Consider the following 26,819-nt stretch of genomic DNA (forward strand, 5'->3'; position numbering starts at 1 on the left):
TCCTGTTCTTTTGGGGCGACCCTCCTTGTCGCGGTAACAGACCTTGAGTAAAACTAGGTTCAGGTTTCCCCATACCCAATGATCTTGGTAAACTGCTGTGTCTGAGTCTATGGAATTGATTAAACTAAACCATGCTCCACAGGAGCCATTGTGTGTAAATGGGTGTGGAAAGAATGGCAGGACTCCTTCATAATTCTGATAGGGAGGGAGCCGACCACACACCCAACAATTAGTAGCATTACTAGTCTGATGGGAATGATGTAACATACTAATGAAAGTGTTATTGCGCAGCGCAAGTCTATAAGACAATTCATGTGGAGGTAAGTCACTAAAAGAATGTTCAGCAGCAACATTATAAACATGTCTAGAAATAGGGTAGTATATGTGCAACAACATACTTGTAATAATTATTAAGAGACTTAATAAAAACAGAATTAATAATGTCACTATGCAGTGGCTACGCAGTGATTTACAATACGCCTGTCGTTTCAACATTTTCCGGGTATTTTCTCTACTCAGGTCCAAGGGATACATGTCGGAGACAATTCAACCGCTTCACCTTGGAGAGGACTTAAACAATCAAATTGCTCGACTTGTTGGGCCTAAGCTTTAGTTTGTAAAGTTCGGTTTCAGTTTTTTCAACCAAAGGAAGTTTTGAATCAGTCTGTGAGGGAGTGCAGGGCACAATGTCTATATCCGAGGATAGTCCATGAAATTTCTTGATATGACTTGAATGAATCCAGCCCTTGCGGCCCTCGATCTTCACGGCTGTCCTTGTGGTCAGCAGGACCAACTTGGGTGCTTTCCACCTGGGCTCCAGCTGAGTCTTTCGGTCGAAATTCCTCACAAAGACCAGATCCCCCGGAACCACGTCATGGGGTTTCACCTCGGTGTTGTCGGGAAAGGCTGCAGCTACCTGTGAACGACAAGATTGTAGTGCAGACATCAAGGAAGCCAAGTAATCTGTCAGCATATTGCAGTCAATATCAGTTATTTTGCGTGGTACGGGCGTCCCCCACATATTTGGTGGTCTACCGAAGATCACCTCATACGGGGATAGCCCTGTTCGAGAGTGTGCTACCATTCTCATGTAAAAGAGTGCAACTGGTAACGCTACTATCCAGTCGACACCTTTCTCTCTGCATATTTTGGACAATCTGATTTTCAGTATCTGGTTATGTCTTTCTACGAGACCTGCTGCCTCGGGGTGTCGGACACAGTGGAATTTCCACTGATAACCTAACAGAAGTGAAACGTGTTTCATTAATTCGGATGAGAACGGCTGGCCGTTATCTGAGTGAACAACACGTGGTAAACCGTATCGTGGGAAGAATTCTCGAACCAACTGTTTGGCAGTAGTCGGGGCAGTGTAATCTGAAACCGGGTACGCCTCTGTCCAACGGGACAGAGCGCAGACAACTACGAGAACATATTTGAATCCTCGACATCGTTCCATCTGGATATAGTCCATCTGGAGTACTTCAAAAGGATTATTAGGAGGATGAAATCCACCCTGTTCTACGGGAACGCTTTTTCCTGGGTTAAACTGACAACAGATCATACAGGTACGGACCTTTTGTTTGGCTGCTGCTCGTAAATGTTTATTAAACCAAATGTGTTGAATGCTGTCTAGCATAGCTTTTTCTCCTAGATGTGCTGGACTATGTATAGTGTTAATTATAACTTGGACCATTGAATCAGGAAGGAACCACACAGACTTTTCCTTCATCATCCATCCTTGGTCCGTTTGGATCCCTCCTAATTCAGTCCATGTCTTTATTTCGTCTGGTGTAGCATGTGTCTGTATGTCAATTACGTCAAGAGTAGGATCTTTAACTGTCATACAATGTGTCGGTGTCGGGACTATTGTCTTTGTCATGTCGGGGGTTTGAGTTTGAGCCGTCTGTTTAGCTGTTCTGTCGGCTAGATCATTGCCTTGGGAAATGATATCAGTAATCTTCGTATGAGCCTTACATTTCATAATTGATATTGCAGTGGGTAGATGTATCGCATCTAATAAGGCATGAATGAGGGGTCCGTGCTGAATGTGGGCACCGTGGGAAGTTAAATAACCTCTCTCTCGCCACAGCACGCCGAAGTCATGTACAACTCCGAATGCATAACGTGAATCAGTGTATATGTTGACTTTTTTATTCGTGGCTTGAATACAGGCTTGTGTCAGAGCGATGAGCTCTGCGGCTTGAGCTGACAAAGTATTTATACGATTAGTTTCAATGACTTCAGTATCTGTTGTGACTGCGTAAGCGGCCACTAATTCTCCTGCACTTGTTCTCATACATGAACCATCTACATACAACGTCAGGTCTGGATCGGACAATGGAACATCGGTCAAGTCTTGTCTGGGTTTTGTCGTTACAGTAATAACTTCAATACAGTCATGAGCTAGTGGGTCTGTTCCGGTTACTGGCAAAAGTGTGGCAGGATTCAATGTGTTACAGCGTCTGATTTCTATATGTGGCTGAAACAATGTAAGTTCGTACCCTGTAAGTCGCGCTATAGTCAAGTGTTGTGTTTGTGTTCTATTTACAAGAACCTCTACTGCGTGTGGTACTTGAACTGTCAATGGATGTCCTAATACTATGGCATCGCTTTGTCTGATTGCTAAAGCTGTTGCTGCCACTGATTTCAGGCATGCAGGCAAAGCCTGAGCTACGGGATCTAATGTACTAGAAAAATAAGCACATGGTTTGTGTGCTCCTGCTTGATCCTGTGTGAGTACTGACAAGGCAGTACCTTCGCGTTCTGTAACAAAGAGTGTAAACTGTTTTCTGTAACATGGTGTTGCTAAAACAGGTGCTTGGCATAAAGCTTTCTTTAGGCTTTCAAAAGCTTGTGTATGTTCTTGAGTCCAAGGGAGAACAGTCGATGTGGCTGCCTCCTGTGTGGTTAACTGAATGAGTGGTTTTGCTAGAAATGCATACTGAGGGATCCACTGCCTACAATATGAAGTGAGGCCTATGAAAGCCCGCACCTCCTTTTGTGACTTGGGTATTGGCATATTAGCAATTAGCTGGATGCGATCTGGTGTAAGCTGCCTTCCCTCCTTGGACAGCGAGTGTCCAAGATAAATAACTCGCTGTACACAGAATTGCAGCTTAGAAGGGGACACCTTGTGCCCTTTTTCGGCTAGAAATTGTAAAACTGTCAGTGATGCTTTTTCACATTCCGGTTCGCTTCTCGCGGTGATCAGCAGATCATCGACGTATTGAAGCAGGGCAGTGTTAACTGGCATGTGGATACTGTCAAGTTCTCGTTTCAGTGCTTGGCTATAGATGCTGGGGCTTTCTGTAAATCCTTGAGGTGCGCGTGAGAATTTAAAGCTACGTCCATTTAAACTAAATCCGAACAAATATTGGCTTTCCGGATCTATTGGGACGCTGAAAAAGGCATTCTTGAGATCAATTACAGTAAAGAATGTTGCTTCGGAATCAATAGCTGTCAGTAATGACGAGATATCTGGGACCACAGGAAATTGTGGCACAATGCACTTGTTTAATTCGCGCAGATCAATAACCAATCGATATACTGGCGGGGCCTTTGGATCTGTTCGTTTAAGAATCGGAATTATCGGTGAATTACATACATTGGAGTCTGTTTCCACAACTACTCCTTGGGCAATGAGCTCGCCAATGATTTGTAGTAAAGCCACTACAGCATCTGGTGGTAACTTGTATTGTCGCATTCGTGGTAGCACCACTCCTGCCTTTAATGTGACTCGATATGGTGTAATATTCATGCAACCAACATCAGTAGGGCCTTGTGCCCATAAATGTGTAGGTAAAATCTGCAGTCGGGGATCCATGTCTCTAGACACATAGTGACCTTTAAAATCACGTAAAAACAACCTTACACCTTCCGGAGAACAACATATTATGGCTCCTAGAGCTTTCAGGGTTTTAATTCCTAACAGATTTTCTGGACATGATTTAGTAAGCAATAAATCTGTAGTTCGGGTCAGAGGTCCTATCGTAAGTGGCAGTGGTTGTGACACTTCATTAACAATAGGTTTTCCTGAAAAACCAAGGGAAATATTCTGAGAGCCTGAGAGGGGTGCCCCTGGAACTTCACTACGTTTTATAGTTGTTCGACTTGCCCCTGTATCGAGTAAAAATTTCCTATCTTGGCCTAATAATTCACTATGTACATAAGGTCCTTCTTGATCTACAGGAATCTCAATAAGGGGTAAATCAACTTCCCTCTCTAGGCTTGTTCATGCGTAACGCTGATACTCGGGATATTCATACTGTGCGGTCTGATACATTTGTCGTGTTGTTGTCTGTGTGGCAGTAACAGGCAACGGTGGTGCAGCTGGCACAAACTGTATTGGCTGTTGTGCGGCTGGCATGGCCTGGGCATGCTGCATAGCTCCTTGTTCATTCTGATCTTGTCTGAGTGGCCGTGATCTTTCTTGTGTTTTACCTATGGCGATATTATGTTTTAAAACTGGACAATCGTGTACGTAATGACCTGGCTTTTTACAATAATTACATGTCCCTTTTACAGGTCCTGCTGAATCGGAATGTGTCATACCCTTTTTATGTCCTTCAGCTGGAACAGTCTGGGAAACTAGCATTTTCATTTTCGTGTCTTTCATGCGTCTGTGTTCATGTTCTTGTTCTTCTCTGATTCTATTGTGATGGTACTGTAACATTTGTAACATTTGTGATGGAGTGTTACCTTGCCAGGTACTCTCGAATTTTAATACTCTATTCTTTACTGGGGGCAGGGCATTTTCCACTAACTTTGTTACAAACAGATGTGGGTATGATTCGCTACTTGCTTTTATGCCACTATTTATACCAAAACATTTTTCAAATCGGGCATAGTAATCACTAGTGTCTTCATCTTGCTTCTGCTTACAGGCTGAAATCGTTCCCCAATCTTCCTTTTTCGTAGTTAATAAACGTGGCAGTACCTGTACTAGTAAACCTGGTAATGCTTTAGTTTTATCCCCAAGTCCTGCTCCTGCAGTTCGGGCCTTTTCTTCCGCTTCTAACACTGACCATTCTATCTTTTGGTCACCTACCTCCCACTCTTTTTCCTTGAGTTTCTCATAAATACCAGCAGGCATCAACACCTTTAATATTGTCATAATGTCGGGATAGGTATATTCTCCCATGAGTAACATGTCTTTAATTTCTCGGTGAAAACCCGCTGGATCTTTGTCATGACTGGGTACCACTTTCTTCATTTGTAACAATTCTATTTTTGATATGGGCGTATATACAAATACGCGCCTAAACTCGTTGTCCTCGCCTTTTATTGGGTGCACTTCTCGTAACGGATTCTGTCTATCCATGTGATACGTGGTTCTTTCCTTGACGGGCAATGAAACATGCTCTGAGCATACAAAAACAATATACTGCTTTCTTGATTCTAGAATTTCTTTAATTAATTTAGTACCTGGACCTCTCCATTTATTCATAAGCAATTCAGTCAGTATGTCAGGTAAGGGACCAGGGTCCGAATGCTGACTCCGATATAGTATAATGAGTTGTTGAATCATATAAATCCCAGCTAACCTCTGTTCATCTGGGGTGAGATTCAAAAATGTGCGTACTACTGTATCATCATTATATTTTCCGGGACTGTCCACCCAATGGACAGCTGCCCTGGCCAAATCTTATTCGTCCATAGAATCGAGAAAATGATAACCCCTTCGTTCTCGGAGTAGCTTGTCGGCGGTTTGGAACGAATGCTCGTTAGACCTTATATTGATTATAGGTATTTGGAAATTCCTGTTATTACCTGGACATATCGGACGTATTGAGTCAGTATGACATCTAGTCTGATTCCTATTACAAGATCTTCCTCTACCTACATAGGCTATGGTGTCCGACTGTCCTGCGGGCAGTCCTGACCCTTCTTCCTCGCTTTGTTCGAACTCGTCTGCCTCTAATCTTTCTTCGTGTGGGCGTTCTATTTCTTTACGGATCTTTCGGCACATGGCTATTATACAATTTTGCTTATCGTGTCTCCCTTCTGATATATTCTGGCTCCATCTGGTAAGAATTTGCATTGCTTCCGGGTCTACCCCCGGTCGGTCTACATTTCTGATCACACAGTTTATGAGGAAACGTAACAGTTCCCCCTGTATCTCTACTTTCTGGTATTCCATAGCTCTGTAAATACATTCTGGATCTCGCCCTGTTTGGACAAAATGATATATTTCGTCTAGATGCGCAGTCATTCCTGGTAACTTCGCTAAATACACTGCGGCTCGTCTGATACGCAATGAGGCCAGGGTCATTTCGTCCTCTATACCGGGCACCGGGTCATATCTACAATCTACGAGAAGTTCTTTAAGTGCACGAGCACTTACGAATTTGGGTGTACGTGAATGTGCTGACTCTTGAAAAGTAAGTTTATTTATTCTAGGTGGCGTAGAAAAGATATTGGTAGCACCTCCCGTGGCCCCATCTGGGGCGTCGGGTGTGAAAGGATTCGTTGAACGTGACACAGCAACTATAGGTGTGGACACAGCTATAGAAGTAGCTGTAGGAACACATACAGAAACAGATGTGCTTGCCGGAACTTGTGACTCGATTTGTTGCTGTAGGGATACGGGTACTGGATCTTGGCGTAGGACCTCCCTGATATGCGGTCTATGTGGGGCGGAATTAGCATACTCGGGAGCTGCGTCATCTAAATATGAGGAAAGAAAAACATCTTCTGCGGTTCTAGGATGCCCCTTAGGATGTACCTTGATTGGGAATAATGGGGGTGGCAAGTCTTTCGGTATCTCTGGAGTAGCCTTAGGTAATCCTTCGGCCAGAAGGGGATACATACCATTCATAAGGGCATTTCTTTGTCTGTCTACTTGTTCTGATTTCACTCGGATACCTTCCTCAATTAATAGATTTCCTTGAACTTTATTTGAACTTTCTTTATTCCTTTCTTCCTGTCTACGTGCTTTTTCTGTACGTCTATGAGATTCTTTACGCCATAACTCAACGGCGTCCTTCTGTGACTGTCTGACTTTCCTTTTCCATAACTCTTCCTCGACTTTCATGATGCACTCTGCATCCCAGGTCCCCGCTGCGGGCCACCTCTGACTTTCTGGTAATCCCTTGGTGTAGTCTACCCATAAATCAAGAAATAATATAGCGTCTAAGCCATGTTTGTGATACATGAAGTGCCCTGGAGTATCCCTAGGAGGAATAGGGACGGCTTCTTCGAGAACCCCTTTTCTAGTCGTGATCTGTCTTAATTTCGAAAAGAGCGGCATATTGAGAACTGACCTTATACTTGATTTTGACCAACTGACCTGATACTTGAATTTGAACAGACTTAATACAATAAACACGATAATGAACAGTCATTCATACCACAATATGCAGGACGTTTTTTAAACACATTAAACATTAAACATTAAACCTTTAACTGAAACAACAATGATGATCGTCTGCATAACTAATCACCAAGCTTAATTTTTGACAATAACTAGATACTTCGGAATACTTGATATACTGCTAAACAGTACAGATACACTGCTAAAACAGTGCAGACCGGATTTGTGTACCCAAACCCGTCTTGACCGGCACAACCTATGTGCACGTCAGAAATGCCTCCCCAGTAATGGTACTCACCGGGTAGCTTCGGAAACGGAAGGCCTCGGTAACTTGAACTTGAACCGGACTGGACTCGACTCGTCTCGTCGGAAACTGGGCTTGACTTCGAACTGGTGGGTCTCTGTATACCTCGGATCTTGCTCTCTCAGCTAGGCTCTGGTCGGGATACTTCGCACTTCTCACCGCCTCGTCTGGGTGTTGATCGCAGTCTCAGTCGCCCCCGCTTGACCGGAGGGAGATACAGGAAATCCTGCTGGTACGCGTTATTGTCCGTCCAGCTGTGGCAGGAGACCGGGCCTGCAACTCACCGCCGGCGCGTGAGATGAGAAAGTGTCCCTATTCGGGCGCCATCATGTGGTAAATAAAATTCCTTTACCGGGACTGAATTTGATACAGAAACATTATAAAATAGCTCAGTAAAATGAGAGGCAGAATCCGTGATTTTAGAGTTTCGGAATGGGCTTTATTCCAGTAATCGATTATAATCGGTTGCTCCAAGTTCCATCACCACGGGGGTTCAGGAAGTGAAGTACATACTTTATTGACAAGAAATGACTTTTATAGTACATACATGACAATGAAGTGAATGCAGTAGGCGTAACAATTGATAAAGAAAATGACGATTTGTTCTGCGTAACCAGAAATGGGTGTAATAAGGCGTAAAAAGGAACATAATTGGTTATGATGTCATATATAGGTGGATCTATAAGATAATACTTGGCCTAGATGCGCGCGCAGCAGCATGACGTGTAATTGACGTGTAACTAGGGGGTGAAGGGGACTTGACATTTAGCTCTACATGTGGAGACAAAAAGTCTGGGGGGTCAAGTCAACCTAATCCCAAATCATATCTAACATCCTATGTTTAAAGAACTATGTTATCCAAGAAAGAAGGACTCTCGGACAGAATCTATTCTATACTGACTGTGCGTGCGTGTACAAGCGTCTAAGTGTCTACACTGAATGCGAGGGGGTAGGAATATTCCATGGTGACAGGGCTATGAATTACTTGCATAAGGGCAGAGAAGCCGGGCCTTTTGCTCGGTGACTGGAAGAATGTTTACTTAAGCTACTAGGCAGGAATGCATCGGCTGAGGGGGAAGCAGATAATTCGAAGGTGAAATACAGTTCTTGGCAGAGAATAGGCTGATGTCAGGCTTCGTGAGCCGCGCAGAGAATGAGACAAAGTTCATGGTCACAGATGCAGGCTCAGACTGGAGCTTTCAGAGGCAGAAGACAAAAGGAGTTTTGATGACAGAATCAGGGCCTACTTGCCTGGACTGTAAAATGGCATAAGTGAGCCATACAAAGCTGGTGGCCTTTCATATTTAGGAATGGAATATCCGGCCTATTCATGGCGGATCTGACAGAGGACATGTTGACGGTGGACGCATATGTATTTGCGTCTTCATAACTGGAACTGGAGGGAACATACATGTACTTGTGACACGCACATAGAACCGTTGGGGTCCAAGATAGGGGACATAACTGACCAGAAACATCCATATTTCCACACTTTGAAGACTAGTTTGGCTCCCCAGCTCCCTTCCTATCCTGGCATCTGCAGGCAGTAGATCTCCTCTCACCAGATGGTTGCATTGTTTCAGCACCAGGCCTCTTCACGCTTAATGAGGGTGAAAGTTGGCTCAGGCTGTCAAAGGCTGGCAAATTAGAAGCAGCTGCTACACAGCTGCTTTAACTAACTTCTGTAAAGTAAGTTCTTAAACGACGTTCCTGCAATAGTTATAAGAAATCTGACCTTGGCAAGTTGTTTGGTTTATTGTAAGTATTATTTTGATATTTTGAATTTTGGCGCTGGCTCACTCCTGTCAAAAATTAGACTTTAATAAAGCTTAATAAAGCCTTCCCAAGTTAGCCTACGGAACTAGCAGCACTACAATGGGGGAAAAACAAATGTGTCTGTTTAACCTCACCAGGGCATATAAAACATCTTTTATAATATCCCTGCTTTTTATCACAAGGCGCCTTAACCTTGGGGTCCCCGGGGCAGAGCTTAGGGGTGACTTATATGCAATAAAAAAGGTTTTAAAATGTTTTAGATGTTGGAAGTACTTTTATCCCAAAATTGAATTTGGACACAATTTTATTTTAGAAAACAGCCTGCAAGACTGTCAAAAATTGTTTGGTAGCAGTGGTAATCCAACCCATCTCAAAAGCGTTATCGAGAATACACTTGAGTGTGGTTTTAAGCTCCTGGATGGGGTCTGTGTCTAACACACTCAAGTGTATTCTCGATCACACTTTTGAGATGGGTTGGATTACCACTGCTACCAAACAATTTGTGACAGTCGATCATCCTCGAAAACCTCTCCTCTACATGTTGCCCAAAATCCACAAGGACTTGCACAACCCTCCCATGCGACCTATCGTTACAGGATGTGGGACCATTTTTGAAACACTCGGTCATTACATCGATCATTTTTTACAACCTTTTGTCCAAGAATGGCCATCTTACATCAAAGACACAAAAGATTTTTTATCCAAACTAGAAGCTTCAGTTCTCACCGAAGAAGTATTATTGTGTACTATTGACGTTAAATCTTTGTACACCTCCATACCACACATCGCAGGTATGGAAGCTGTCGAGTGGGCCCTGTTGCGTCAATCCTCTCTAAGAGCCGACAAAGTCTTCTTACTTGAACTTTTGCATTTCTGTTTGCACCACATTTATTTTTATTGGGACAATAATTTCTTTCTCCAACAACAAGGCACTTCAATGGGTTTTGCAGGGGCTCCTGCACACGCGAATACATTTATGGCAAAATTTGAGCACAACCACATTTACAATGATGAAGATTGGACCAGGAATTCCCTGCTTTATTGTAGGTACATAGACGACATCTTTATTCTTTGGACCAATACTGAGGAGCTCTTACTCAAAAAAATCCAATCACTTAATGCAGTAGATGACCACATCCAATTTACACATGAATTAAGCCAGACGACGATTTCATATCTTGATGTGACCCTCACCATTAAAGACAAATTGATCCAGACACAAGTGCATAGGAAACCCACTGATGTTAATAATGCCTTGCACTTTCAAAGTTTTCATCCCTGCAATTTAAAACAGAATTTACCTTTCTCACAGTTTCTACGAATTAAAAGAATTTGCTCTGAATCTGATGACATGAACAATCACTTCTCTTTACAACAAGAACTGTACCTCAATAGAGGTTATCCTCTTGAAGTTATTGAGCAAGCTAAATCACGCACTTCAAAACTCACGAGAAAGTGTTTGTTTCAACCTCAATCCAAATGTCAAAAGTCCAGGCAAGTGTTTGTTTCTAAATTCTCTACAAGCTCCACGAAGGTAAAAAAGATTATCATGAGAAGATGGGAAATTCTGCAGAACGAACCAGATTTTAATAACATCTTTAAAGATCCTCCGATGTTTGCCTATACTCGTTCAAAAAATTTGAAAGAACTGATACACTCTCCCAAAAAAACACTGATTACCAATTTCAAAGGAATGAAGAAATGCCAGAATTGTATCCACTGTAACAACGTTATAGTAGGCAATATGTTACATCATCCAACTACAGGAGAAACCATCAAACTGTTTCATAATTCTGATTGTAACTCAGAGAAATTGATCTATTACATTAAGTGCCCATGTGGGAAATTATACGTTGGTAAGACTGAACGCAAGATTAAAGTTCGAATATCGGAACACAAGAGTACGATAAGGACACAAAACAAAAGTAGCAGCTTAGCTACTCATTGGCAGGAGGAAAGACATAGCATAGCCCAACTCCAATTCTCAGTGTTAGAAAGAGTAACACACCAGTCTGATATGGACATTACCAGAGCCCTTCTTCAAAGAGAAACATTTTGGATTAGACGCCTTGATACCTTATTAGACAAGGGAATTAATGATCGAATTGATTATTCATGCTATTTATAATTTGAATATAATTACTGTCTACGGTATATTTTTGCGTGAAACATACTGGTATTTAGATGAAAAATCTTAATGTACTCTTATTGTTTTGTTCCTTCATTCTAATTCAGTTTTTTCTATTTCAATTTCATCCTTTCATCTAATTTCATCCTATTTTTTCACACATGTTCACTGGTGTTACATCTTCAATCCTCTCTTAATAGCATAACATACACTGTACTTTCATGGCAACTTGGCGGACACACATGCCTTGAGTTTGTCTTGGTTCGTTCATTTGTTGGTCCGTTTTTTGTTTCCATCATACCTCACAAGAGTGTATCTAAGTCCGTTTTTAGGTCTCGCCTGACCCAGCGCATGCGCTGGTCTGGCGAGACTTATTGAGAGGGCTCCAAAAAATGCTACCAGGCCAGCCTAGAGCTACAGTGCATGTGCGCGGGCGCGCGCTCCGTGCTTTACCGCGAATCACTTTCGGTTTCGCGGTCGCACGGCCGCTTTGATGTTTGATCGCGATCACTTTCACTTTCGCGGCCGCAGGGCCGCTTTGCATAGCCAATAGGTCTCGCTTTTGGGACCTTATAAGTATTTAGTTATGCAACTGTTGCATGGCTAAACACTTATAAGGTCCCAAAGGCGAGACCTATTGGCTATGCCAATGCTTGTTAGTCTCACTGATATGACCGCGAACTTCCGTGTTCGAATTCAGTTTCGGCGGGGACGCGGTAGAACATTCCCAAGTCCGCCCCATCGTCAACTAGGAAGGTCTCCGGTGACTTGAGCCGTCTCACCTGGTAATATTTTATCTTCAGTCCGCTGAAGCGTTAAGATCACGATATTTTGATCCTTCTGTCCGGAAGGTCTGAGCATTGATTTTTCCCGTTTAGGTGGTTTTCCAGTAGTTCGCTTCGCAGCATTAGTCACAATGACGACTAAGGTACACACCTCTTAGTTTTATTATGTTGAGCGTCCCACGGGTGGCCCTATGAATTTTGATAAGTGGCTGTATGCCATCACCGAAGCACGAGAGTTTATACACTTGTGGTTGTTAGACTAGTTCTGTCTTTACAGAAACGGCACATCTTGGTGAAGGACTGTGTAATAAAGTACCTCAGAACAAGCTGGTTCCATGCCTAGTGTTCTGGCATGGAGCCATGTTACATCATTACAGACTGCTTGTCTCTCCTTTTTTCCTTTTGTTCACCTTACATTTTCTTTTATCTCTATGAGTACACCTCTGATCTACAATACTCCGGCACATAGTTCTGTAATGTATTGATGCTGCTATGACTCGTCTGATGTTTTTGACATACTTGTTGTACACAGTTCATGTCCATCTTTTCAGAATTCAAGCCCCTGAAGCAGAGCCAGCCCGGCTCGAAATGCATTGGGCATCAAGAAAACTTTTGATTTAAAGCGAATGTACTTTGGAAAAACTTTTGTTTTGTCTCAATGAATTTATGGACATTTATTCCAATTGAAATTTGAAAAACTTTATTGTTAAAACATTCGAACAAACTTGAGTTTGAAGTAGATCTGATTTATGTTTGAAATTCACTTAACCAGTTTGAAACTGTGAAAGTTTATGATGTAGACATACCACGGTATGTTTCACCTATAGCTACAGTGCGCAGAGGTTGGGGTCTTATTGATCCTACAAATTGATGTGTTTTACTGACATTGTTTGACTGTACATGCCTCCCCCTGCAGCACGCTTATGTTGAATTGTGTATAATTTTCAGTACAAGAGTATCACAAAAAACTGTCTTGACCAGGATTACTTAGTGTGTGCCTCTCCAAATACATTGTTATTATCCAGGAGGATCTGCCACGAGGGACTGCCTCCCTGCTGGAGGGCCCTGTGTGCTGGCCTGCCAGGGCCCAGCCTTTGCCCCCTGGACTTTGTACTCTAGTGCCCGGAAGAGCGCTTTACTTTTATTTTTAGGAGCGCTTTACTTTCATTTCTAAGAGCACATTGCTCTTTATTGCTGGGAAGAGCTGGTGTCTGGCAGCGCGCTGCAGAGGTGCCTGCCAAGGGAATCCCGAGCGTAGGATTCCCCCCTTTGCTACACACCCGCCGGGAGCCCACCCAGCAATTTACCGTACTTTACACGGGTGCCCACCCTGCAACTGTGCTTAATTGTAAGGTGGGAGCCGCAGCAGAAGGAAGAGTCTGCCCGGAAGTGAGGCTTAGTGCCGCCTGACTGAAGGCGGGGCCTCACGATGGAAGCAGGAAGTAGTCCGAGAGCCTCGTGGGCTCCAGAACGAATTCCCGGTCCCGAGGAGGTGGACCTGGTGAAGCACGACTGGATGGTGGTACGGGGCTCCCATAAGTGGAGAGAGCCCCGTCAACGCAGATGACAAAGAGTAAGGCAGAGGGGGGGGCCTGAGGTGCATTGTCGGCGCCTGCCCCCGCTGTGTAGGACAGCCGCCGTGAGACCGGAGGAGAAGACCAGAGGAGACTCTCACCCCCTCCAGCAAAGAGCCCGGTGAGTGAGGGCTTCTCTTTTTGGTGCCTTGTTTGTTGAGGGGAGCCACGGGAGAGCGGGCTGCTTCAACGTCGGAGGGAAGAGGCAGATTGGTTACAAGAGCCCCAGAGCGGGGCTTCAGAGCACAGTTCCTCGCCACAGCCGCACCGCCATAGCGGGCAGCTGCAACGGTGCCCTTAATTTATTCTTAGGGCCCCAGTGAGGGGCCAGGGGCACAGTGGTGCCCGTGTTAGAATTGCTGATTTCAGCTGCCCTGCGAGAGTGCAGGCAGCTGCAACATTTGGGCACATTCAGTTCCATTTAGAGTACCAGAGAGGGGTTCAGGAGGCCCGCTGGTGCCCGGGCTCATTTCTACAGCTGCCCAGCAATTAGTGGGCAGCTGCCACGTTTAGGCTGTGCTTTTGAGCACCTTTGCTTGGCTGCTTTTGCAGCCTGCCCTGACATTCTGGACATTGGGCATTGTGAGCCCCTGTGAGAGGCCAGTTGGCCTGGGGCCAGTGTCAGTGCGTTGTGCCCCCAATTGGGGCACCCTGTTTTTATGCCAATTTATTTCCTAAGGTTTATGTTGGGTATTGCATAATGTATTTATGCTTATGATGCCTATTGCGTAATGTGTTCTCCTAATCTATTTTATGCCACATGATTCTTACATAATGTACATTTGAGGTTGGTGCATAATGTGTGATGCTAGTGTAGGTTTATGCCTAATGTGATTCTTGCGCAAGGTGATTTATGCATCCTCTGTTTTACGTTGCAGGATCAGTTCAGTATTTCACCAGTAGTTACTGGTTGTGCTCTACATTTATGATAAGTCTTACTTTTACTATTTCTACTAAGTGATGATTCTGACAGTGGTCCATGTGGCCCTGTCATGTGCATATAATCCCCTGTAAATATTGCCCAGTGCCAGTTGACACAGTGTATATTGTGTGATTATCATTTAATGTGTTTTATGATAATACAAAGGCTATTTTTGATATAACCTTGTGTGGAGTTCCTTTTGTGGTGTGCCTGGGATGTTGTTGCTGTGTGCGTGCGCAAACGCTTTACACATTGCCTCCGGGATAGGCCTGACTGCTCGTGCCAAGCTACCAAAGGGGTGAGCAGGGGTTATCTTTGACGTGTAACTCCCTTGCCCTGACTAGAGTGGTGGTCTCTGCCTGGCTTTGGCGCAAGCTTTAGCCAACCAGAGATACCATTTCTAACAGTAACCACCAGTGTCACTCACAAAATGCGGGTGATCAGGACAAAAAGGATGACTTTCTCCCAAGCACAATTTCTAACACCATTGCTTTGACGGCTCCCAGTTAAGACCCAACAGAGGGACTCTGTCCCAAGAAACAACCCACTGGTGAGAACTCTACAGGGGTGGCCAATGTGGCCTTATCGGAACGCAGTCCCACAGAGCAAATGGTAGAACATACCCTAGTCTTCTTTAGTTTGGAGATAGACTCAAAGGGTAGGCTTGTGATCCCTAAGGGTGGGAGTTGCCACTTCAGTAAGATCACAATGAATAGGATCCCTGGCACTGCTCTGAGAAATACTGGTTATAGCCAGATAGTAGTCATTGAAAGGCTGGTTTCTCTAGATCAGTATCTGTCAGGAGACCAGTGTGAAGGGTAAGCCAGCCCCTTGGGCAGGACATTGACTGCCCTATTGGTCTGGTAACCCTAAAATGGGTTGGGGAAGTAGCCATGAAGAGGGTCATAGTTAGTCTTTAGATGCCCATTGACTTCATTATGCTAAATGAGTTGCCACTTGTGTTAGGAGAGCTGTAAGGGGGGGGCTGCCCAGGAAGCCATGAGAGCTCAGGATTCTGGGTGTACTACCGGGACAGGGAGTGTAAAGAGACCCAGAGAAAGAAGAAGGACAGGAGGTGGAAATAGTTCATATTGGGAGGGCCAGTGGAACAGCTCTTAGAACAGGTTAAGACAGGACTAACCCTGGTAATACCACTTCTGACCTGGGGGTACTCCCTGCACTATCACAGAGACAGAGGGCTAGAGACCTGCACCAGGCAGACCACTGCATGACTCCCTTGAAGGGGCTGGTGGTTCCCCCTAGAAGTCCTGTCTTGTCAGGCACCTGTTCAGCCACAGGGTAAATACCCTGAGCTGGGGGAAAGAATTGTAAAAGTAGGGTACCTTACACCTGGGGCTGCTGCCCCCCACTCTGAGAAATCTCATATGTCAGGGAAACCTCAAGAGCAGTTAGGGAACTTCTTTCCAGCCCCAAGGCTGGAAGTTAATCCTACTCAAGGTCTTCGCTTGGAGCCTCTATTTGGCAGTGGATGACCCCAGGCATGTCTCTTGACATGGACAGCTTGTCCTAATGGGCAGGATTTTCCTTGGGTTGTGGAGAGAACACTGTTCCAATGGGCTGAATGGAACACATCACTTTGTTAGCCATGCTGTTTGTCCACTGGGATGCATCTGTGAGCAAAGTAAAGTTAGCTGTCTCACAGATGGGGTCCACAGGTGAGGAGAAGGGTACCCATGGGTGTTGGAAAATGTCCCTCTCTGAAGGGTCAGCATAAACATTTTGCCTTCCTCCTCTTTTTTTTATGACCTTCTTTTTGTTGGCTTTAAGACTCTGAGGTCATTACCACTGCTAAACGGTGCTAAGCTGCATGTGTCTCTTCCCTAACCATGGTGACATTGGTGTATACATGATTGGCATATTTGGTTTACTTGTAAGTCTCTTGTACATTGGTATACTATATACCCAGGGCCTGTAAATTAAATGTTTCTAGTGAGCCTGCAGCACTCACACCAGTCGCCTTTCAAACCTGTTCCATGCCTGTCATTGCAGTGTCTGTGACTGCAGTTTACTGCCACCTTGACTTGGCATTTAAAACCACTTGCCAAGCCTTAAACTCCCTTTTTATTACACATATGTCACCCCTTAGGTAGGCCGTAGGTAGCCTTAAGGGCAGGGTCCTGTGTAACTAAAAGGTAGGACATGTACATTTAAGTTTTACATGTCCTGGTAGTGACAAACAGCTACATTCATTTTTCACTAGCGTGAGGTCTACTCATCTCATAGAGTATAATTGGCAATTCCTTAATACACTTTAAAACTGTAATTTTCAAATCTTTGGAATGATAATGATAAATACTTTTAACTGGTAAAGTTGGATTTAACATTACTAATTTAAAAATGCCACTTTTGGAAAGGGGACATTTCTCTGCTCTTACTGCTTTGTGTGCCTTGCAGCCTGTCTCCAATACATGTCTAGGGTGGGTGACAGCTACACTTGCACATTTCCTCTAGACAGTCAAAAGCACAGGAAGCATGCTGTGACAGAGAAGTCATCTGCAATCATCTTCATTCTGATAGCGCTTCTTGGGCAAGAAGAGAAAGGGGGAGCTGATGCTTACACCTGAATAGGCAGTGTTCTGTTTCCCACACAAAGCCCTTATTACCCCCTACTGATAGGCTGGAGCCATGGCTGAGAAGAAAGGGGGACTTGTGCACTTCAAGGCCCTGCTTTGAAGTCACCCCCACTTCAAAGGCACAACTGGATATAAGTATTGGGTGTCTGACCCTAGCAAGACAGTACACTACTAGATCTGTGAAGAACTCTGCTAGGAGTAAAGACTATTGTGTTGCAAGGATTGCCACACTGCTTGACCGCTGCTCTGTAAAAACAGTGTTTCTGCTTTTCTGTACTGCCCTGCTGCCTCCTGATCTCTGCCCTGTTAATGACAAGCACTGGTCCTATCGCACTTGAACCCAGATTGACTCCAATTTCTTGCTGGTTTGTCCCTGTTCTGAAGTCTCAGGGCCGCCAAAGACTTACTACAACCTGGACTCTGCCATCTCTAAGTTCTGCCCTGAGGTGATTTCTGTTATACACAATCATCAAAATTGACGCAGTGACGGCTTTGTACAAATCAAAACTGATACATGGCCCTTTGGCACCGACGCAGGAGCCGATCGAGGACATCACTTCGACGGATAGCATGGCTTCGACAATGATGGATAGCATGGCTCGACGACGATGCTGTACCTGCATCATAAAAGGATTAATCGTCTGCGCGGATTGGTACCAATGCATCATGTCTTTGTCTGCGACACTTCCCCCTTCCAAGGTACTTTTCTCATGGGACCTGTGTGAGTACGGTAGCCGGCCTGCCCTAATCATGGTCAGCCTGAACTTTGGAATTGCTGCAGTCTAGCGCGACCTTAAGTAACCCCTAAGCACTATTTACTGCTAAGCACGACATTTTTATTTAATCTTCAAAAATTCATAACTCCGGTTCTACTTTTTGGATTAGTAGTTTTGGTCTTGTTTTACTCATGAAAATAAAATCTATGTTTCTAAACCTGTGTGGAGTATCTTTGTTTTGTTTTCATTGTGTTACTGTGTGTGGGTGTTGCACAAATACTTTACACATTGTCTCCTTAGATAAGCCTGACTGCTCTGTGCCAAACTACCAGAGTGAGAACACAGGTTATTTTTTTGTGTGTATCTAGATTACCCTGACTAGAATGGTGATTCCTGCTTGTACAATGCAGGGTGAACCAGAAACAATCTAACAGATCAGTCCAGTGAGTCAGGAGAGTATTAACAAAGGGTTCCAACTGGATTCATAAGGGCATAGAAGTAACAAGTGGAAATACAGTAGAGGACGTTGTTCATGTTTAATCACCTAAGCTGGGAAGTCCATCAAGGTATTGATTAGTCTACTCTGGCTTTTGGTTGGATGGGGTCATGTTGAACCTGACCCTCTCTGTAGGGTCACTAATAAACCAGTTGCATTCATTGCCTTTACCCCTCCTGTTTTCTGAATGTATTGTGTTGGTATTAGGACTTTGTGCACTTTTTCACTGCTAACCAGTATGCGTGCTCTCTCTCTAAAATATGGTAAAATTGGCTTACACCTGCTTGGCAGATGAAATTTACTTATATGTCCTTAGCATACCGTACAACGTGAACCAAGCACCAGTAAATTAAGTGCTACTAGTGGGCTTGCATCATTGGTTGTGCCACCCGTTTAGGTAGCACTTTGAAACATGTCTCAGGCCTGCCATTGCTAGTGGATTTGTAAAACTGCCACTTCGACCTGACAAAATAAACCTTTTGCGAGGCCTAAACTTTCCTTAATATGTACACGTCACCCCTAAAGGGTCATATGGCAGAGTGCTTTGTATTTGAGAAGAGGGCCATGTGGTCTTATGTTTTAAATGTACTGGTAGTGAAAAACTCCTAAATTAATTTTTCACTACTGTAAGACCTATTTCTACCATTGGTTAATACTGAGTTACCTTATTACATTTAATATATGTTACCTTTTGATTGGGAACTGGTAGAAATCTACTGTTCACACTCGAATGAGTTGTAATTTAAAATCCTCTTTAATGGTAAAATAGGATTTTAGATTACAATTTTGCCAAAACCTTTCAGAGGCATTCTAGGAATTTCCAGCTAACTGGGCATGTTAATGAGTCCCCCATTAAAAATGTGTATTGGGTTCAGACAGGGAACAATAGGACCAGAATGTCTCTGGAAAAAGGCTATCCTGCCAGGATGGCTTGGGCAGAGCTGTGCCCCACCCTACTCACACTTTAAAGAGCTTGCCTCCTGCACACACAAATGCCATTTGCCACTAAAGAATTCTTGTGGAATTCTGTGTCTCTGTTTTCTTTGTTATTGTATTCCTTCTCCCCGTTTCTACCACGGGACCTCATACTTTATCATATGTGGTCATTGGTGGGGACAGTGAGAGACAGAAAAAGAGCGTCACTTCCATTGCATCTTGTGCAAAAGTTAATATAAGCCTCACAGATTGCCTAGCCCATGTTTGTTATCATCAAACCTGAGTGATGCATTCAGATACAACTTTGTCTCAAATCTTCAACGTCATTAACCCCTTCAGTGCCCCGCCCTTTCCCCCTGCTGTGCCGGGCTTTCATTAGCGGGCGGGGTCCATGACGAGATAGTCTCGTCATGGGCACAGCACAACCGTGCTCCATGACGAGACTATCTCGTGATGGGCATAGAAGAGGTTAACAAATTACAACAGGAAGTTTGTTTAGGTAAATTAGAGAATAGGATACTTCATTTAGGACTCTTTCTATTTAACTGATCAAGGAAAAGAGCCTCAATCTTTCCTCATTAAGAGACATAAGGCCTAACAAATTCTAAAGCCAATAAAATAGTTATTGCCCATTTGGCATGGCAGCAGGTTCACTCTCTTTATTCTCCATGTAGAGTACCATGTTGGAACTAAAATGACAGCTTGGGCTGTCATGTACATTGAACCATGTATCTCGTTGGGTGTGTTATCTGCAGTCCAGAGTTGTTACTGGCAAGGTTTTGCTGATGGTTCCATGGTTTAGACTCATATGGAAGGGGTATCCTCCAGTAACTTGCCATACCATTAGCTGGTCTGAAAAGGTATTTGCATGAGCAACAAAAACTGAATGTCTTGCCCAATGATGTTTACATGTTTATGCTGGCCAGCCTCCTTCCCTTAGTTGGAGCCAATAGTGAGCTTTGCGCTCTTATTTAGTGGGTAGATCCTCGCACTTGCTCGATATCCTTGATTAATGAAGATCATCCAGTTTTGTATAATTTTGACTTATTTGTTGCCAAATAGCAATGCATTTTTAATTACCGATTAGTTACTGAGACAGTAAAGACACTACTGAAGTTACAACAGGATAATAAAAACTTGATTAATAATGGCTCACTCCAATCGTTTAGTAATTGAGACAGACTGTCTTGAGGCCAGAATGACTTCCTTGCTCTATAAAAGATGAAGGAGTGTAATTAGTGAATTGAACCACCAATTGTGATGCATTAATCAATTGAGTTGTGCAGCTTCTTCATCGCCTTGCAAAACCTAAAGGTAGGAAGAGACGTTCTGAATTCCACATGCCACTAAAATTAAAAAGCAGATCTTGTCCAAAAACTGACATCTAAGAAGAATCCAGCCAAATCAGTTCAGTCCATTCACTATTATTTAAAAAGAGAATAAAAAGTGTAGACTGGCAAATCAGGTTTATATTGTGGCAAGGATGGTCATTTTGTTGAACAATTTGAAAACTGAAATATGAGATAAAAAAAGATCTTGGAAACATCAGGCCCCTGTGCAATATCAGAAAAACACAAAGACCACTGCTAAGACTAGAGCAGCTTCTTCTACTTTGTATGTTATTGTTTTCTTGTGCTTCTTTGATGATTAACTCAGGGCCTTGGTGAATGTTTGTAATTTAACTTTTGCTCATGTAGACCAAATATACCATGATGAATAAAAAAAACTCTTGAAGAGGCCTTATCTACTGTTGGTTGTTTACTGTCCTCTAGCCCAATCACACACTGCACAGAGCATGCAAGGTTACTGACCTAAGAGGATACCCTCGAAGAAGCCTCCTTAGACTGCATCAATGCATCATATTTCAGAGCTATTTTAGGCACTTGTGATTGGAAAAGACCAAGCCCACTGAGAACTAAGAAGTGTATCACTCACTTGCTTGCATACTGCTCAATCAACCATTCTTAAACTCCAGCCCCATGTGTGATTTGGGTTTTGCCTGATCTCCTTGCTTATTATCAAGACTTTATGGATGGCTTCAGTGACTCCAAGGCACCAACTTTACCTCCCCATCAGAAGTGTGACTGCCAAATTGAGCTGTAGCCCAGGTCTAAGATTCTGTGTAGTCGCGTGTATGTGACTTACAAAACAGGATAACAAGCATCCGCAAATCTACTTAGACAAGTATTTAGCCAATGGGTTTATTAGGTCCTCAAACTCCCTGGCCTCCTCTCCGTTGTTCTTGTCCCCTTAAAAAGACACACAATCCTGTCTTAAATAGACTACAAGGCATAGAATCCTATCACCACTAACAACTGTTATCCTCTTCCTCTGAGCCCTGTCCTTCTGGATCAAGTTAAATCGACCACCATCTTTATTTGGTTGGATCTTCGGGGAGCATATATTCTGATCAGGATCAGAGAATGAATGAACGAAAGAATACTTTTCACAACAAATTTGGCTTTTTCAGTTATCAAGTTTTGCCCTTTGGTCAATGCACCACCCTTGCTGCTTTCTGCCATTTCATTAACAGTGTTCTTAGGAAATATATCTATGCATTGACAGCATTTTGATATATTCTACTAATGAGACCAAAGGCATGCAACTTGTCTGAAAAAACCTGTGGACATTGTGAGGAAATAGTCTCTTTGAAAAGATGGGGAAATCTGAGTTTTACATCTCTTGAGCTCAATTTATTGGATTCCCCTTTTCCTCAGATGGTTTGTCTATGAATACTACCACGGTGCACACAGTACTTTAATAGCCATCTCCCCAAAAAGTTAAACAAGTTCAATGTTGTTAATTTCAACTGATTCTTCGTTACATATTCTTTCAAGTCTTTCCTCCCATCACATGTCTGTTACGCAAATGGATGGTATTTGAGTGGACTAAGGAATTAAAGATAGGTATCAGCCATGTTAATGACTCAATAAACTTAAATTGTGATATTATTACTCCTGTATATTATTCAATTGTTTTTGAGCTGGATGAGTGCTGTGGCATAGACCTAAAGACACAGGCCTACAGCATCCATAGGATTTATGTTCTTGGATGTTATGTAACTCTGAAAGAAATCAGACCATTTTCATTACGAACTTTCAGTAGTCAAATCAGTCCTCCAGGGCTGGTGCCATTATTTGATAACAGCTCGTCACCCCCCCCCCCCCCCACACTGTTTGCACATAACATTGAAAGGTGCTGTTTTTGCGCTCTGCAAATGACTGTACCCCCAAGACAGCTACGGTTGTCATTGTTCTTCACTAATTATATCTTTTTTCATCTTAGTTAGGCTGGAGTTAAAAATCAACAAAGCAGATGTTTTATCCAATCCAATGAGATATTACTAGGAAACTACTACTTATCAAAAATCCTCTTTCTGTTTTGCTACGGTTGATACATAGGACGCCTTATTCATTCTAGCACTTGAATCATCAGTGATGTACACCATGTCTGTCCCTTTATACTTCACACAGCATAGATAGGGTTATTATATTTTGTGGCAAAACCTAATGCTTATCTACGAAATCACTACAAACAGCAAGCACTATGGTAGTGTCATGACTCACCCACTAGTACGCGACATAGGCATTGACAAGACCTAAGACCTTTTTCAGTGGTCTTTATGGGGCAATATCCTGCAAATGGAATGTTTGAAGTATTCACATTACTGTGATGTCTCTGTCAGAGCAAAAATGAATAATCCTGATGGCTTGTTGCTACCCTTACCAAATCCACCAGAACCTTTGAATACCATATCCATGCATATCTATAGCACATATGCATAAAGATAAAGGCTTTGACACCATATGGGTTGTAGCTGATATCCTTACAAAGATTTGCAATTGTGTCCCACTCCAAATTCTAGCAAAGACCCCTGAATTAGAACAGCTATTTTTGCAACATAATGTGCACCTTCACGCATCTCTGTCACAAATCGTGTCTGATGTGGGGCACAATTTGGGGCTCAATACCAGAATGCATTTTGTACTCGATTGGGCAGAACTCTTTGTCTGTCACTGCTTTTCACCCTGAATCTGATGGACAATTGAGACATATAAATCAGGAACTAGAAAAGTACTGACACTGCTTGGTGTTTGAGCAGGAAGACTGGGCTAACCACTTTTGGCTCGCTGGGTTTTGCTAATGCAACCTGAAAAACATTTCTCGCCAATACACACCTTTCTCGCCAATACACACCTTTCTTTACTATATATATATATATATATACAATATTCATCCTTGAATTGTTCCTGTTCTCCTCTCAAAGAAATCATTTAATGGAGAAAAGACACACTATAGTTCATTAGACTTGGTCTCTAACCTGCCAGACATAAATCATGGATACACACATTATGCAGATGTATGAGGCTCCAAGCTATCAGAGAGTTATCAATTTTGGCTCCTGACTGAGAACTTATGGCTAGCAGTATGCATGAATTTGGAACCCCACTACATAAGTCTAAAATGATTATAAGAATGCTGCTGTGAATTTATCCTTGCCTCCTACCAGGAAAATGCCCTCTTCTTTCCATGTATCTTTACTACAGCTGGTGCATCTATTCACTGGTCCATTAAAACTCCTTCCCTAGTTTGGTAGACAGAGAGCGAGAGCATGAGGTCAAAGCAATCCTTGACTCTTGTGGGATAAGGCAGTACCTCATTGCCTGGAGAACATACAGCCCACATGAATCATCGTGCGAGCCTGCAGGATTTGTTCATGTCCCTCGGTTACTTGAATCCTTCCAATGGTTTTTCTAATGCAAGCCTGGTCCCGAGCTAAGGCCTAGATGGTGTGGGGGTACTGCCAAGAATCATGGGCGTTTATTCTCTGTCACTTGTCCCTCTATTCCTGCCCCTTTCAAGACCCTTTTGAGCAGTACAGATACTTGTGTCCATCGATCATGACTACCTCGATTGCATTATGGCATCCTAGATATATTTATGGGTAAGGAAGTGGGAGAACTGCATTCTAATGCACCAAACTTTGAGGACTTTTGTGTAGTGGTGGGAACAATTTAAAATAATATAAGGATGTATTTTGCACTAAAACATAGTGCCAAATTCCATTTTGCTTTTGTTGCATAATTTCCCCAAAATATTGGGAAATTATTCAAATGCAAACTAAATGAATTTCCCAAACCTTTATTAGAAAAGCGTTTACATTGATCAATGACTGTTCTGAGTTCCAGCTGGAAAATATCAATGGCAGTTCAGTAACAATATTTTTCTCATTTTCAGGATGATTCTGTCTAAATGACGCATCTGCCTTACTGTTAAAATGACAAGGTTTATATTTAATAACAAATTCAAAATCAGAGGAAGAAAAATGTCTATCCTAACTGCCTACTGTTCTAGAGGACTTCAAGAACTGCAAATTTCAGTGGCCAATGTATAACTATGTTGTATGTTTAGATCCTAACCAATAATGTTTCTATTCTTCAGAAGAATTCTTGGTTCCTAAAAGTTGTCTGAAATGGCGTCATTCAACCGTGATGATGAAAATGTTTGGGAAAATAGGCCACTGCTTGCACCAGTTAATTGATTACTCTGAGTCAGTACTGCTCCCATTCCATGTGAACTATTTCTCTCCACAATAAATGGAGGTTCAAAATTGAGAGGTTGTAAAATCAGCAGCCAAGAAAAAGATTTTTTCGGAAAAGGAAAGGCGTTGACAGTTTCTCTAGACCATGTGAAAGTAACTCCCTTACAAGGTAGTGTGCCAAAGTGCCTGACAATCTCAGCAAATGTATAAATAAATCTGCTATAAAAGTAAGTAATGGCTAGAAATCTCAGTATGGCTTTTACAGAAGTAGGTCTGTGTAAATAATGGCTCGGGCAAATCATGCACTCCAAACATTTTACTGATCTCGTGTGAAATACACACTTGTCAATGTTGTCAAGCAATGATAGTTTATTCATATTATACTAGGTCCATAACACGTAGCATATTTGCTTCGGTACACTTAGAGGAAATCAAGGTAGCCTCTAAATATCTGATACAAATATATGATACAAAATATATCCAAAATCCTCTTGCAACTTCATCAATTAAAAAAGGAACCGCAGCAGGGACATTACAGATTTTAAAAAACATGACTTGATATTCGAACAGGCCGGACATAAAGCAAAACAGTTTTCCCTTAATCAACCCTTTGTATTCTAACCAAGCGAATTTCCCCCTTGAGATTAAGCTTGGTAAAAACGGTTGCTTGTTTGATCTGATCCAAAAGAACATATATCAATGGTAACGGATGCCTGTTTTAGTCTGTAATCCTATTGGTTGCTCTGTATTCAGTACATGCTTTTAGCTCACCCCCATTTCCGGTACAAAAATAAAGGAGTAGAGGTGAGGGGATGTTATGGTCTAATAAATCCATTAGCTGAGTTTTCATCTAAGGGGTCCATTACGATGTCCGCCCACCACCGTAATGGTACACGCGATAAACAGCCAGAGGTGCGGCGTTCCCGCTAGGGCAATTAGGATGCCACGGTGCATCCCGCATATATTGCATTGCGGCGGGTGGTGCTGTAAGCAGCACCCGCCACAATGCAATATATGCATGTTGTGCATTGGCATGCACAACGTGACAGGCACCGCGCAGTGCCTGCAACCTTGTGTATGCCAATGTTTGGGTACCCCCCAAGTGCAGCACCCCACCCCACCCAACCCCTGGGGACCAGCAATGGGCCCCCAAAGTGAGCTCAGCATGGCTTTCCATGGCGGAGTCTCCGCCATGGAAAGGCCCTGAAAATGGAACATCCTAATATAGATGGCGGTGCCTGCAAGACACCGCCACCATATTGAAGGCCTTTTCCGCCCGTCCGGGAATCCGACCGGGGAAAAGCGGTAGACGGTCTTTCCGTCTGCTGCGGTGCCCCTCGCCATGCTAATATGGCGGGGGGTGAAGGTGGGTCATTTGGCGGGTGGATCGCCACCGCCAGCCCGGCGGCGGCAATCCGCCCGCTATGCTAATAGGCCCCTAAATATTAACTAAGATATTATGGGCCTGATTCACAACTGCACTTTGCAGTTGTCAAGGTCCCAGCATTATGAAGAATCTCAGGCTGTGTATTAGTCAGGAGAACCTGGTCTTAACTTTCCTTGTCTGACAGATATAAGAGCAACTGCTTCCAGTAGCCAGGTTGCCACTGATGCTAGTTGGCAACTAACGTCAAAGTGTCTTCCAGTAGAAGCTCCAAGGAGGAAAAGCCCAAGGGCAAAAAACCTCTGAGGTAGCTGCGAGGCTCCAGGCAGGACTGAGGATCTTGACTTGTG

The sequence above is a fragment of the Triturus cristatus genome, chromosome 2_1, assembly GCF_964204655.1.
Source record: "Triturus cristatus chromosome 2_1, aTriCri1.1, whole genome shotgun sequence".
In the NCBI taxonomy this organism is placed as follows: domain Eukaryota; kingdom Metazoa; phylum Chordata; class Amphibia; order Caudata; family Salamandridae; genus Triturus; species Triturus cristatus.